At 40.9% G+C, this 15,504-nt stretch overlaps 1 protein-coding gene across 1 annotated transcript in view; it reads right to left on the bottom strand.

Annotated features, from left to right (window-relative positions):
- LOC6526769 overlaps positions 1 to 14,158 on the bottom strand; it is a 29,285-nt gene extending 15,127 nt beyond the window's left edge. The window contains exon 1 of the mRNA XM_002087836.3: positions 13,812 to 14,158. The gene's annotated coding sequence lies outside the window, so the exon portion shown is untranslated. The remainder of the gene's footprint in view (positions 1 to 13,811) is intronic.
- Positions 14,159 to 15,504: the final 1,346 nt, after the last annotated feature.

Genomic DNA, 15,504 nt, shown 5'->3' with positions numbered 1-15,504 from the left:
ACTAGGTAACAAAAGCCCCAAATGTACTACACGGCTGCAGGAAAAATAAGTGCAAAAAAAGTGCTGCATTCTTGCAAATTATGAATAGAATTGAGTGGTCATTATTCGGCTGGCCAGCATTGTGCCATGTCTTTTTTTTTTTTTTTTTTTTTTTTTTTTTGCTTTTTTTTTATTATTTATTGAATCTTCCCTTTGTGTTAAGAGACTAACAATAAGTGTTCAAATCTTAATCTAACTTAATTAACTTTCACTTAGTGATAGTTTTTTCATTAATGCCCTAATAAGTTTATTGCTGGGCTGGGAGGTCGTTGCGGTGCAGCCGGCTTTGACTGCATACTCGGATTAGTTTTCTTGCGAGGGGATTTGTATGGGTGGTCAGCTTTTCGTTATACTTCGTTTTTTTCTCAGCTATTACTTCGATTACTAATTTGATTTTTAGGTCTCTGTGTATGTTTTCGTTCCGAAGGTACCACGGCGCTCCAGTGATAATTCTCAGAATTCTTGACTGTGCTCGCTGAATAATGTCTATGTTACTTCTGGATGCGTTGCCCCACAGCTCGGAGCCATAAGTCCAGATAGGTTTTAAGACGGAGTTGTATAGAAGAACTTTGAACTCTGTCAAATGCCTGCGCGACGTCTAGAAAAATGGCTGTGCAGTATTCTCGATGTTCAAAAGCAGTGCGAATTTCTGACGTGATTCGATTGACCTGTTCGATGGTTCCATGTTTTTCTCTAAAGCCAAATTGATGTGTTGGAAGTGTGTTGTTTATTCTAAGATGAGGGCTAATCCGAAGGAGTAGCATTTTTTCAAACAGCTTTGAAAGACATGTTAGTAAGCTTATCGGTCTATATGATGATGGCTGCGTTTTATCTTTTCCTGGCTTTGGAATCATTACTATGGTCGACTTTTTCCATTTTTGAGGGAAGTATCCAAGCTTGGCGATTGCGTTGAACAACAGGCAGATGTGAAGAATAGCACACTTTGGGAGTTCAATGAGCATTCTTGGAGTTATTAGGTCGTAGCCAGGCGATTTTCTTGGGTTCAGTTGCTCTTTGATAACCTTTGCTAGTTCACATGGTCGGAATTCAATGGGTTCTTGAGGATCTAGATTGGCTGCTATTAAAGGAGGGAGAATAAATGTGTTGGTAGAGGGATTTGGTCGGAATACATTTTGTAAATGGTCAGCGAAAGCACTGGCTCTTTCTTCATCACTTCGAAACCAGGTGCCAGAGGGACTTCGTAGTGGCATAATTGGCGCTATTGGAGTCTTTAGGTTTCTGTGAGCTCTCCAAAGAGGGTACTTAGTGCTGGTGGGAGAGAGTTGCTCGATATATGAACGTTGGCTGTTTTTTTCCTCTTGTTTGAGAGCATTGGTAAGCCTGCGTGTGGCTATCTTAAGCATGTGCTTTGTAATTGGTCCTCTATTAGACTGCCAATCCCTTCGTAGGCGTCGTTTATCTAATACCAGTCGCTCGATTTCGCGATTAGTTTTGATGTAGTTTGGTTTTGCATACGTCACTGGCGGGGTTGAAGCCTTTGCAGCCGAAACTAAAATGTTTCCAAGAGTTTCCGTTGACTTGTCTATATCCTCCTTTGTAGATAATGCCGTCGTTAGTTCTATGTGTGAACAGACATACTTTTGATACCTTGGCCAGTTTGTTCTAAAATTTGTGAGTCTATACGGTGGGTCGACGATGTGGGGGCGAGTTAGCATATTTAGAAAAACAGGTGAGTGGTCTGAGGATAAATCTGCTAGTGCTTCGGCGGTGACCATGTTGCGGGGGACATGTTTAGTAATTGCAAAATCGATCAGGTCTGGGATTTTTCTTGGGTCTGCTGGCCAGTATGTAGGCTTACCCGGGGATACATAGTCTAGCTTGTTTTCTGGCTTCGTAAGCGCATTGTACAATTGCTTACCCTTTGGCGTCACAAGTCGAGATCCCCAATGGGTGTGCTTGGCGTTATAGTCACCCGCTGCGATGAACCTGTCACCTAGTGTGTTAAAGAATTCCATGAATTGATCCTCAGAGATTGGAAAGCGCGGTGGGCAGTAGACTGCGGCTAGAGTCGTTGAACCATTGTTGAGTTGTAAGGCTATGGACGTAGATTGTAAGTAGTTTTTGTCAAAATTGTTTAAGTGGTGGTGTTTTATGCGATTTCTGATGAGTATTCCAGTGCCTCCATGAGCTTTACCATCTGGATGATTTGTACCATAGAACAAGTATCCTGGTATATGAAAATTGTTTTTATTTGTGAGGTGCGTTTCTGATAGTAGCATTACGTCGATGTTTTTTTCGTAAATGAACTGTGTGAGCTCTTGTGTATGCCGTGAAACGCCATTTGCGTTCCACAGAGATATCCGTAGGGAAGCCATTATGGGGATTTTGAAGATACAAGAAGTTGAATCAGGATATTTTGGTTTTTCATGAGCTCTTGCAAAGTATTTTGCATGAACGTCATAAAGTCTTTCATGCTTTGCTGTAGGGATAGCATCATAGCTTCGATGCCACTTTGTTGTGTTTGTTGGATGTTTGTCGGTGTATGTTCGGAATGAGCAGTTCTTGTCGGTGGGGCGGGCACTTCTAGTCCGGATTTTAGGGCGCTAGCGAAAGAAATTGTTGGAGTAGTGCTTGGGACAGTTAGGGGTGGTTGAAAAATCGGTTGCGGAGAGTAGAAATTGACTTTGTTGTATGTATGTGCTGTGGCAATACGTTTGTTTAGGCGGCTCTTCAATTCTTTGTACACCACACAGCCTCTGTAGTTTGCAGTATGTTTTTCCCCGCAGTTACTGCATTTCTTCACAGACTTATCGTCCTTGTTTTTGGGGCAGTTTGCGGTAGTATGAGGTTCGCTACAGACAACACATACGGACTTAAGGGTGCAGTATGCCTTGGTGTGGCCGTATTCTTGGCAATTAGTACATTGAACTGGATTGATACGTTTGTGCGGCTCCTCCACGGTGATCCTCCGATGTAGCAAGTACTGTAAATTGTATATTGGGTGCACTTCGTTTTTCTTTAGTGCCTGGAGCTCTGGTTCGAGTTCTATTTTGAATAGTGGCTGCGGAACTTTGTCTTTGTTTAAAATATTAATAGCTGTCTTTGCAGAAAAGTTTTTGGCCTTCAGAGCCTCAATTATCTCAGCTGGTGTCACTGTTGCTTCAATGCCCTTAAGTACAACCTGTAGCCCTTTGCAACTTTTTAATTGGTATGTGTAGTAGTTTTTACCAGCATCATTTAGGTATTTAGTCACTATGCGGTGGTCTGCTTCTGTTTGGATCTGTAGTTTTATTTCATGAATATTTCCTTTTTTAAGTGGGATAATGTGGAATTTGCTGTCACCAATCAAAGCAACGAGTTTATTTACAAGTGCATTTGTACTTTGTTCTCGTATGAAAATTGGTGGAGGCCTGGTCTTTTTTGGTTCCCCTACCGTTTTTTCGTTGGGTTGTTCAGTCGCAGAATCAGCCAAGATAGCATATCGGTTTGAATTGTTTACTGCAGAGTTTTCATTGCCGTTGTTGGTTCGATTGATTTTGGGTTGATTACCTGCCTTATTGTTATGAGGGCTGAGCTTTCTCTTGATTTGGATGTAGCGATCCATGCCAGTCTGCACAGTCGAAATCGGCTTCTGCTTTTGTTTTGATTCTTCTTTGCGTGCATTATTGTTGTTGCAAACGGTCAGTGCTGCTGAATTATTTACAGCTGGCACAGCGATAATTAGTTGGGCCGCTGACGAAGTTGTTGTTGTGGTAGCAGTGACAGTTGCCAGTGAGGTCACTGCACTCGTTATTGCAGTGTTACAGTTACCCGGGACGGTCGTTTGGCGCTGCGAGAGGAGCGGGGTAGGAGAGGCGGTCTCTTCGCTCCACGACTTGTGAGCCGAAGCAGGCAGAGAGGGAGAGCAAGAACGCGGTCTGTCGTTCTCTGAGGGCAAAAGTTTCGAGTTAGTTAAAGGTGAGGGTGCTCGATCACCGATTTGCGGTGAGACGAAAGAAAAGTATGCATTGTTGCGTTGTAAAGAGAGCCGGCGCTCGTCTTGTTCACGTTGTCGCTGAGAACGTATGTCGTTTTGATTCATTGTTCTAAGTCCACATATAACAATTACCAGAACAATATGGAATAATTATTTATTTTAGTAAATAATTACTATAGTCAATAATTGTTAGTTGTGCAAACTGCACTTTACACTTTGTGTTTAACTTTCACTATACTGTTGTAGTTTTTAGAACTTGCTATTCGTAGCTTGAAAGAAACACGTCTGCACTCGCCGACGTTCGATTCCGATCAAAAGATGCCATGTCTGACATCCTTTTAGCTGTTTGCCATCCATCGTTGGCCTGCTTAATTAATGTTCGTTTGCAATGGATGAGGTTGGCGATCAGGATGGGGATGTGTGTGTGTGTGTCCGAGATGTGTCCCCTCCAATCTTTGTTGACCTTTTGGCGAATGCAAGTTGAACCAGTGTGTGGCTAGGCCAAGTAGACTCAAACAGTTTGTGCTAAATTAGCAAATGACATAGTCAACATGGCCAACTTATTGCGATGGCAGAAAGCGGAGCAGCCAGGATGAAAGGCCTGCTAACCCACAAATGTACGTGCATTCCCCGAGCCACCCCCCTTTGCCACCCCTTTCGACCCCCTTTCACCCACTTTCACCACTTTTTCCCGCCGCCCCCTCCCGACTTTTAGTGCTGACACAAAACATAATGCCGGCGGGCAATGCTCTTTTAAGCACGCAGCTTGAATGGCGCCCACTGGGAAAGAAATGCGGCTGACAGGGCACAGTGGCTCCAATTTATCGGAAAGTTAATATGAGCCGCAACAGATAATAATAATTCCAACAAAGCTGAGTATATATCTAAATGGTTTTTGATACAAGAATTTCATTTGAAATTTCTGCTCAAAGTGGTTGGCTAGAATCCTCAATAGTTGATATTGAATGAAGTAGTTTAAAAGAATACCAACTTTTTATTTAGATAATTATTTTTAAACGAATTCAGTAACCTCTTACTATCAAACATAATAGCTGAACTTCCTTCATTTCAGACATCTGTGTGTAATTTGGACCTTTATTATTAGCGCAAATCGAATAACCCAAGTTTCCTCATTACATTTGGCAAACTGTCAAAATCAAAACCCCCAAATCGTTTCCACTGTCCCCCCGAAAAGTTGGGTGTCTAGCGAAAGTGCCCCAAACGCGCATTACAATGATGATGATGTACGTATGTATATATGCACATGGAAAAATATTTATATATATATATGTATTTATATAACTGTGCGAAGCCCTTAAACGCAGGAGAGACCAGCCAGCTTTGTGTAGGTGATGGGCTCATCAAAATTGTGACAAAAAAACAAACAGACACCCAGCAAAAGGGGCTAACAAAAAGTTAAACAAAGCGACTGACAGTCGTTCGGCTAATGAAAGGCATCGGGGAAAACTCACTGCCTGACTGACAGGCGGTTTTCGAATGGGGATAAACAGTCCACCACCCACCTACCAAACCCCCCGGGAAACTTCAACCCCCTTGAAGCTCCAACCATAAACGCCATGCTGATAACTTCTTTACGTCTGGGGCCAAGTAAAGACATTGCCTGCCAGAAAACGAAGATGACGAAAAATTATGCCAAGCCAGCAGAAGCACCGGAGAAATTGCCAAGGAAAATATATAAAATTATTTTAAATTGAAATTCTGTTTATCTGGCGTTGTCCTGCGGACAGGGGCAGGACCAATGAAAAATCCAGCACACATCCTGTCCCCCATATTTACCGCTTTTTTGGGAGGCGGGTAATTCAATAAAGTGGAAAATGATGCTCGTCGTCAACGTAATTTGCTTTCGTGGTTTTCACAAATCTGCCAGCAGCAGTTAGCAGTTAGACGAGGGCGATGGCGGGAGAGGCGACGAAGTCGGCCAAAGGACTTCGTTTGGAGGCTCTTGAATGCCGTTAATCGGCCCTTCAGATCACATCAAACAGAGGCAAGTACCGCCAGACCCCAGGACCAAATCATCCAGCCAACCAACCGAGCTTCAACTTGACTCCGCCGAGTTGGCATCATCATCAAGTGATAAGTGCGGACAGTTGGCTCGTGGAAGGGAAAAGGGAAGTGGAAGAGGGCATAAGTTTTGCGGGAAGAACGCCATCTACCACCTAAAGTGCACGGAAAAAAATCATGCCTATCTTGTTCAAAACTAAACTAAAGGGTGAGGATGATTTGGCTTTCTGGGGAAAATACATAAATATTTTTGCATTCTATGAATTACTATGATTTTATGGTATAAAATCATCTTGCCTGAATCTTTTCACATGAATTTTGATGCATTTTACAATCTTTTCACCTTTAAAGATTATGCATTCTTCATTATTCTTAGTTTCCACTTTTTTTTTCAAGTGCTCTATGCAGCCCTTCCATTTCAGTTAGTTTTGGGGAGCTGGGCTCGTAGCTCAGCCCCGGTTAAACTCAACTCAACTTGGCGCTCATCTCATCATCGTCACATGGCACACAAGTGGCAAGCGATGAGTTTTTGGAGGAGTCCCAAAGAAAACCAGGCGGCATGCAAGCACCGCCAACAACAACAACTAAAACAACAACTACAACAACAACTACAACAACAGGCGCCACACAAAAGGCGTTTGTGGGCCAGAGGAGGGGGGGCTAGGGGTGGTGGTCGGCAGGAGGCAGAAGGCAGAAGAACGGGCTTGTGGAACGACCCCATTACGTGCCAAAGCACTAAAAACAAGCCACACGAGGAAGCGTCACCAAAGTTGGCGGCCAGAAGTGGAGCAGGGGACACACAGACGAGGTCCAAAAAATAGTATCCGGTTATTGTTTTTTCACAATTTTATTAGAGCAAACTGGATATATTTCAGCACGAAATTTCTTTTCTTCTAATATTTATATAATATATATATTATAGTTAAATAAAACTTTGTACTAGAACGGCTATTTTCTTTCTTAAATTTTGACTTCGTTTTCGTTGGTTGACAAACTTTTATAGTATTTCAATTAATTTTGAAGCTTTACTAATATTCTGGCAGATATCGTTTTGTAAGTATCCCCGGGGGAGAAGGGGGTTTACAAGGCTTATAGCGAGCGACTGGTATGTAAAAATATGAGGAACGAGCGATGCTCGTAAATTTTGTCATATTTTTTCGCTTTTCTTCTCATCTGTTATTTTCCATTCTTTTTTTTGTTTTCTGCACTTAAATTTTTTTCGCTTTTCATTTGGGCTTTTCCCGCATTGTTGTACTTGTTGTTGGTGTGTTTGTTGCTACTGCTGTTTCATCGCACATTTTCATGTTAATGCGCCCGAGCTTATTTTTCATCCTTGTTGTTGTATTTTTATTATATCCTCCGCACTGCTGTTTTGTTGTTTTTAGCAGCCCATTAAAAAAATGCGAGCACACGCACAGTTTGACATGCACTTTTAATCGATTAAAATAAAAAATGAGAAAGAAACTGCAAAAACTTTTGCACGAACAACGAAAAATCAGAGACGAAAACCAAAAATCAGCATAAAAAAAGGCCACGAAAATCTTGCTGCAATTTTCTTGGCACACGATTTTCCATATTTATTTTTATCATTTTGTTCCTTCGCCTGTGTGCGTTCCTGTGTCTTTTGGGGTATTTTGCTGATGACTGCTCTGTGATTAAAGTTTACTTTTTTGCCGCTTTAATTGAATAATAAATTAAGTGAGTGGCACCCGGGCTCAAGGAAAAATGATCACGGAAATTTCTTGTGACAAAGTGGTAAAGTTTAAATGGCACTTTGAAGTTTCCTGTACTCTTTGGTCGTGAAAGCAAATGGTGAGTAGATACGATATATCATAGTATAAAGGTAACATAAGGCTCAGAAAATATGAATTTATATTTTTAATAAGCTTTCCGGCTTAGTTTTTTCAGCAAATTACTATAAATTATTATCAATCCACCTACCACTTAAACAAAGCATTTTAATAACCCTTTCTTTAAATAGAATTTCGCGTAGATAAGCTTTTTCTTGCCGTTCAAATTAATAATTTTCAATTAGAAGATAAGCCATTGTCCTTGCACAAGCACTTGTCTTTTTAAGTAAAAATGCTTTTTCCCGCACTGAAGTTCCACTTAAGCCCCCACATTAGCAGATTCTTACATCTGCTCCACTTTCTTCTCTGTTCTCAGTTCTTCGCGGCTTTTGTTCAAGCATTTTCAAGCTGCACAATAAATGTGTAATACCCATTATTTTATTATTATGCTTTAAATTTTCTTCTGCTCCTTGAACAGCAGCAATGAGATGAGTTGTGCTGCTTCAAGGAGCAACGAGAAATAATAAACAAATCGCAGGGAAAAGTTGTCCATGTTTATTTGCGGTCCTGCGAGGCGCATGAAAGAAGTTTTGCGAAAATACCAAGCAAAAGGAGTCATTAAGGCAAGGATAATTGCAAAAACATTAAGCAAGAGAATCTGAAATAAGTGTCATTGAAGTATTTCGAATATTGAGCTATAAAAATTCAACCAATGTTGGGAAGAAATTCATTTTCTACAGTTTAACAAAGAAAACATCACTAGCACTAAAGGAATAAAACACAAAAACATTTATTAATACATATATTTGAAAATTTAATTTAAGTTTACTTTTTCTTTTTGGTAAAACATGCAGCAATTACAATATTTTTTGTATTTTTAATAAGTTGTTTGGATATGCAGCAGCTAAATTTTTGTTTCAGTTTCCAACAAGTGTTTAAGTCCCGTGACTTAAAAAACAAATTCCATGCCGGAAAGCAAAATATTTTGATGCTATCGATAGTGCTTTCAATTTTCTATTTATGGTCATCGTTGTGTGTGTTTATACATTCGATTTAGGGGCATTCGTGGAGGAGTTGCTGGCGATGCCTGCTTAGAGCTGCACATTTGCCAGATACGAGATAGCTGACAGATACAAAATGCATAAGCTGCTCAAAGTTTAATCGGTTTATGTGACAGCTGAGAGGGATTTGCAGGGGGTGACACTCTACTAAATCACAAAGGATTTGCAAGCCATAAACTGCCATGGCCAAAACGAAGGAACCGAAAATAAAACGCAGCATCAAGTGGCTGTCAATGCGTTTTGGTTAGTGCTTACGATAAGATGCACTTCGCATTTCGTAGCCCCAAAAGTCTCCTTCGGATTAAACCCTAAAATTCTGGAGACTAGTAGTACAAGGCACAGGAGTCGCAGAGCGAAGAAAACGCACCGAGGGACAATTAAGCAGTGCTGGGAAAGCCATGGGAAATGAAAGTCGGGGAAAACCAAGGGAAACCCTTGTGTGGTTTGTGCGGCTTGATTAAGAAGTTTTCGGGTTATAAATGATACAAGCGCCGGCAAATTATTCAAACTAATTGGTTTAAACACTGCAGGGAGTCCGCTCCTTTGAGCGCTTTAAGGAAAGTTGAGAATTTATACTTGAGGAAAGCCAAAGAATTTTTTGGACCTATTTTCGAGAAAGTTTCAAGAGGTTTGGGCGGAAGGGCAAACAGAAAATGTGTCCATGTTTGCCTGTAATGAATGGGTTTACTAAAAGAATTAAAGAAAAGTTTCAAAACACTTATAAATTTAAACAAAGTATACTTACTAAAAATTATTACTTTCTATCAATATACAATCACAAATTAGCAGAGACAATAATTGGTTAATTTATTCCAAAGTATGTAAAGCACCCTAAATAAGAATACCTTCAAGTTTAATTAGCTTTGAGGATTTGCGTTTAATGGATCCATCGATAACAAAACGCCAGATTATGCAGTGTGAAAAAGATATTTTCAAACTTATAAATGAATCATAATCAAGCTGAACAAGCAAAATCTAAAGTTAATCCGCTGAAAGATGAAAAAGCTCAACAATTGTACAGAGAACTTCAGGCTGTGTCTTCATTAGCATAACTCTGAACAATTTAAAACTTTTTAAGTCACTAAATTAGTCGAGAGTCTTATTCAATGTTTCGTGAATTTTCAAGAAATATGCAAATTATCCGCACTTTATGCCAATGACTTTCATCTAATTAAAAACTTTTTCCTGCCACGGCGACTGGCAAATTGCTGCAAATCGAAAAGGTCAGGGCGCTCAACTCGATGACTTTCTGAGGCCCTTAAACATTGTTTCAACAATGGGCTTACAGGTCAATCCATGGATATTGATACGCTTTTGTCCCTTTTGTTGTTTTTTTTCTGTGGCATCCCTTTTGAAAGATAAATCTTAATATCTATCTAATCAATAAATAATTGACATGTCCTGTTGATGCAGCCTCACAAAATATCCATTTCACTGTAATCGAAATCCATAGACAAATCTGAGATAAGCCAATTGTAGACAAAAAGGGAAAAGGTTTCAACACACAAGCTCATCTCAAAAAAGCAAAAAAAAAATGAATCCCAAAATTGTTTCAAACAATTTTTGAGGCGAATCAGCAGGACAGAATGAAACGAAATACTTTCGATTGACATATACGAATTTTGTTGTGATGGAATCCAATGTTTACAGGACTCGAAATGAACTTGTTATTCGAGTGGAGGGAAAAACAAAGAGAAAAACAAAAACAAGAGAGAACGCTATAGTCGAGTTCCCCGACTATCTGATACCCGTTACTCAGTTAGTGGAAGGGAGAAGGAGAGTCTTAAACACAGTTTTTAGCGGTTTGTGGGCGTTAGAGTGGGCGTGGCAAAAAGTTTTTTGGCAAATCGATAGAAATTTACAAGACCAATACAAAAATGAAAAAATATCAAAACATTTTTCAAAAGTGTGGGCGTGGCAGTTTTGGGCGGTTTGTGGGCGTTAGAGTGGGCGTGGCAACATGAATCGACAAACTTGCGCTGCGTCTATGTCTCTGGAGTCTGTATGCTTAATCTCAACTTTGTAGCTTTTGTAGTTCCTGAGATCACAGCGTTCATACGGACGGACAGACAGACGGACAGACGGACAGACGGACAGACGGACAGACGGACAGACGGACATGGTCATATCGACTCGGCTATTGGTCCTGATCAAGAATATATATACTTTATATGGTCGGAAACCCTTCCTTCTGCCTGTTACATACTTTTCAACGAATCTAGTATACCCTTTTACTCTACGAGTAACGGGTATAATAATGCATTTGTCTGCGGGCGGGGAGCTGTGGAAAATTTTGTGCGGAGTTCAGCAGGAAAAGGGACGAAACAGGACGAGTTCTGTGCTCTCACGACTCCTTCGACACAAATTTAATACTGTAAATGGAAATGGAATGCTCACTCGGAAAAATAGAAACAACAGTTCGAAGAGTTACAATTTTAGGAGTTTAAGAACTCGAGAGATATTTTTGGGATTAAAATGCTTTGCCAACCATTTTCATTTATTATTCTAATCTACAATTTTGCTCAATTTATGTCATAAAAGTCTTATTCATAAAGTATTGTGAATACATAAAATAAAGCACAATCTGGGAGTGCAGCAATTATTTGTAAAAACGTGTTGGCAAGTGTAGAGCGAGCGAGAGTGGAAAATTCGCGTGAAGTGTCCTGGCACTTAACCGTTCAATTGATTTTCAACAAACACCTCACCTTTCGCCTGTTTTCCCAGCTGACGGCTTGTGTCAACATTCGGCAACCGAATGCCAAATGCGAATCGCGAAATCAAACTATGCAAATGAATTCTGACTGAATGGCTGACTGGGTGGCTGGCTCGTGACCCGCGGAATCGCTTTAATCAAAACCGAAAAGGTGGCCTGTCACTAAATGAAATAAATGTAAATTTCATAAATGAAGTGAGCACACGTCCATCCAGTTGGCAGGGCGCCCCATCAATATATCATCAATATTAAAATGCAATTACAGGCTGCCGCCTGCCAGCTGCCTGCTGGGTAATCACATAAAAAATTAACCAAAGAATCGCGCTAAACGCTGGGCTCGACCCGTTGGATACCCTGATTTTGCCTCATTCATGGCCGCAATTTTTCCAGCACTTTTCCTCGCGCTTTTCCCCCTCGGGACTGTTCGCCCGAAAGTATGCCACGGAAAACTCAAGCAACTCCGACGGCTTTTCCACGGCGACTTTGGCTGGGCCAAAGTTTTCTTCACCATTTATTTGGTATCAGCGGTTCTAGATGGGTTTTTCGCGTAATTGTCAGGTTGTCACTCTTCGTGCTGTGTAAACTTTGATGTTGACTCTCTTTGGTTATTTTGTGAATAAGCCGGTAAACCTATAGCTATTCAGCGATTTTCGGTCTTCCATGCTGACCAAAATTGGCAGCTTTGGGTCAAAAAACACGAACAGAAACAGTTGCCATTGTTCTTCGCATATTGTTTCACTTACTTGAACAACATTGCACTTTAAACCTTTGATATCAACGTTAAATAAACTTTGTTCGTTGTCATATACATATTTATAATTTAAGTTCACTGTAAAATTGCATCTTTTATGAAAAACTGCTTTTGTAAGTTAAATATGCTCTTTTATATTTTTCCTGCCGCAATAATGAATAAATAAGGATGCGAAAAACTTTGTGTGCAGAAACTGTGGAAATTGTGTATGCATTTGGCTGTTAAAGTTCGGATTAGTTGATGAAGAAAGTTGAATTTAAACACCTGCCATCCCACTTTTCATTCTCCAGTACCTAAGACATAAAACAACCGTGTTGCTGAATTTTAAATCTATTTCAGCAGCAAAGCAGGAGTTGCTAACCCAGCTGCATTCTCAGCTACTATGGGAATAATCTAAAAATATCTTGTTCTCATAAAAATGCGAATAAATTGTGTGAGGATAAAATGTTACCTCCACCTCCACAGCACACACCTTCTATCAGCGCCATATCTCAATCAATTCGATCTAATCCGAATACGACCTGTTTCACATTTCCGGCTGAGCAACCGGTAAACCAAAAGCCCACCGCAATTATTCAGATACCCCTTAACTAACCGCATCGAGTTACAATTACCATTGCCAGCAACCATTACAATCGATTCAATATTTGTCAGGGAAATTGTCATTAATAAATCAGGAGTGTGCTGCAGAAGTGTCCAATTTCCACGGCAGGGAAACTCCGATTGCCGGGCCAATAATAAAGACTTGAAAAATAAAAGCTCGGCTCACAGTTAATCTAGTTGGAGACCAGCAGCTAGTAGTACTTTACTCCTTTCTCGCTCGGTTTCGCCACTTTGGCCACTTACCCACCCCCTTCGGTCACCTTTCTCGTATTTCTCCCTACACTTTGAAAAAGTTCTCAGAGTTCCGAAATGTAAAACCTAATTAGCGACCAAACTTCTTGGCAGCTGTACAAGTAATTTATTAGCTTGTTGAAATAGTTTCTTTTTTTCTGGTAAGCTACATACAAAATAGCGCAAGAGCTTGCTTTAAAATCTGATGAGAATTTGGAAGCCTATGTAAGGTGTGCAAATATAGATGCCAGTTGCAGATATGGCTTAAAATATATTACCAGGGCTAATCAACTTTCTACACACTGCCAATGCATAAATGGCTAATTTGACACCATTGATGTGCGTTAAAGACCTGTCAGAGTGATGACAAATTTTTGGTAACATTTTTCGCGGTGCAAACCTCTCACTAGAGCTTATGTATAATGCATGGCATCTCTCGACTCTTGGCTTGTAAACGTAGCCAGGCAACGGCCAACAACTTTGACTGGTCTTAATCGCTGGCAAAGGAAAACCCGGGGAAAAGCGGCTGGGGGGTCGTGAAAACTGTCAGCGTCATTGCCATTGATGTCCGTCCTCGCACTTGGCTTTTAATATTCAAAATAGGAAAATTGTAAAATAGGAAAGTAGGAAAATAGCAAGTAGGAAAACGGCACCCATAACGAACCTAAAATCGCCGAATGCCCAGAAACAACATTGTGCTGGAAAATGCCGCTGTCGCTGACAGTTGACGCCAGGAATTTATATTTATATTTTCACGGTTGACTTTTCTTGGCTGGTTTTTTTATTTATTACATGTATTGCCTTCTTTTCCGACGATTTTTTCCTGTATTATTTTGACAATTTTTCGGTGGAAAACTGTCGGCACTGGAGGCACATTGAGACACTGAGACCACTGAGATACCGAGATACTGGGAAAATGCGGAGATGCGGACAAAGAAAAGACCGACGCGAGCGGGCGAGAAAAGCGATGGAGAGACTGGCTTGTCGGGCAGTCGAAATTCAACTGAACTCGACTACCGCTGTTCGACTACCAAAGCCAAAGAGACCGGACCGGCAGAGCCACCCGAGCCACCGGAGCCACCCGCGCCTCCAGCACCACCAGTACCACCACCACCCCCAAAAAACGCACCACTCTCTCTTCGGTCGTTCAAGAGATACAGCTTTCTTCTCTATGCAAAATAGCCAAAATCGGTGAGGAATTCGCCTGAAGAGTGCGTACTTCTCTGTGGGGATGCCCCCAAAGAGAAACTGGGTGAGAGTTTCCCCAAAAAGAGAAAGAGCTTTTCCCGACCCGCTGCTCCACTCCTGAAAACAGAAAAGGAAAGCCCCCGCAAACGAAACTGGAAAACTCTGCAAATTGTCGGCAAAAATAAATAGTAACCGAGTTTTTCCAGCACAACATAAAAGCTCTCAGTGATTACAACTTACACCAGATGGGGACAGAGAGTGAGAGAGAGATGGCTAGACAAGAGTTCGAAAGAGAGAGCTGCTATGAAGATAGAGCGAGGGGGATATAATTTTTGACTTGTAATTGAAATTTCATGGATTATTAGTTCACCCAGGCAGTTTGTGGTGGTGGGGGGGATAGTAAAAAATTGTTTGAGAGCAAATCTCTGCTCTTCTGCCATAAAACCACTAAACATCCGAGTACTTGGGCAGCACCACCCCCCATTTCCCCCCTTTTAGAACCAACTGTTGATTGAGGCCAGTCCGAAATAGCTACGGTCTTAGGATGAGGGAATTCCCCCCTCCCCGTTTAGGCATTGGAATTTGTGCTCTTTTTTTGTTGGGGTGCTCCATGTAAAGCCCCAACTCAACCCCAAACCGAAATGTCTCTGGTTAATGAAGCGCTTTATTGGACCATCGCCAAGGGCCAAAAAAGAGGTGAATGGAGACCGAGACCCGATTCGCACTTGGTTGGCTGGAGCCATTCGCCTACATGGCTCTTTTATCTTGCACCAAGTGTTGAAGGTCAGGCCCTCAGGGCGACAAAGCGTTACTTCGCTTTTGTTTTCGCCTTTGTTGGCCCGAGTGTCTGAGCTGTTATTGCAATAGCAATTGGTAATGAAATCGAAACAAATGCCAAAATTGGCAATAAAGTGGTGTGCAAAGCGCCACACAGAGTGGAATTTTAAAAAGCATAGAAACAAATTTAAACGTCGATGATACTCAGCGAAGGTGGAGTAATAAAAGTATCCAAACTGTGACGACTTAAAATGGTAAAATGTTCGAACTATAAATAATATAATATAATATAATAATATAATATTTTCGTTACTTCCATAAATCCACATTTTCCTAAATAAAATCCGTGTGCTTGGTGTTCAATAGATTTCTTTATTGCATTTTATTTTTTT

This window comes from Drosophila yakuba, chromosome 2L, assembly GCF_016746365.2.
Source record: "Drosophila yakuba strain Tai18E2 chromosome 2L, Prin_Dyak_Tai18E2_2.1, whole genome shotgun sequence".
Lineage (NCBI taxonomy): Eukaryota > Metazoa > Arthropoda > Insecta > Diptera > Drosophilidae > Drosophila > Drosophila yakuba.
Note: the sequence above shows the minus strand (reverse complement) of the source record. Positions and strands in the feature narration are given on the sequence as shown.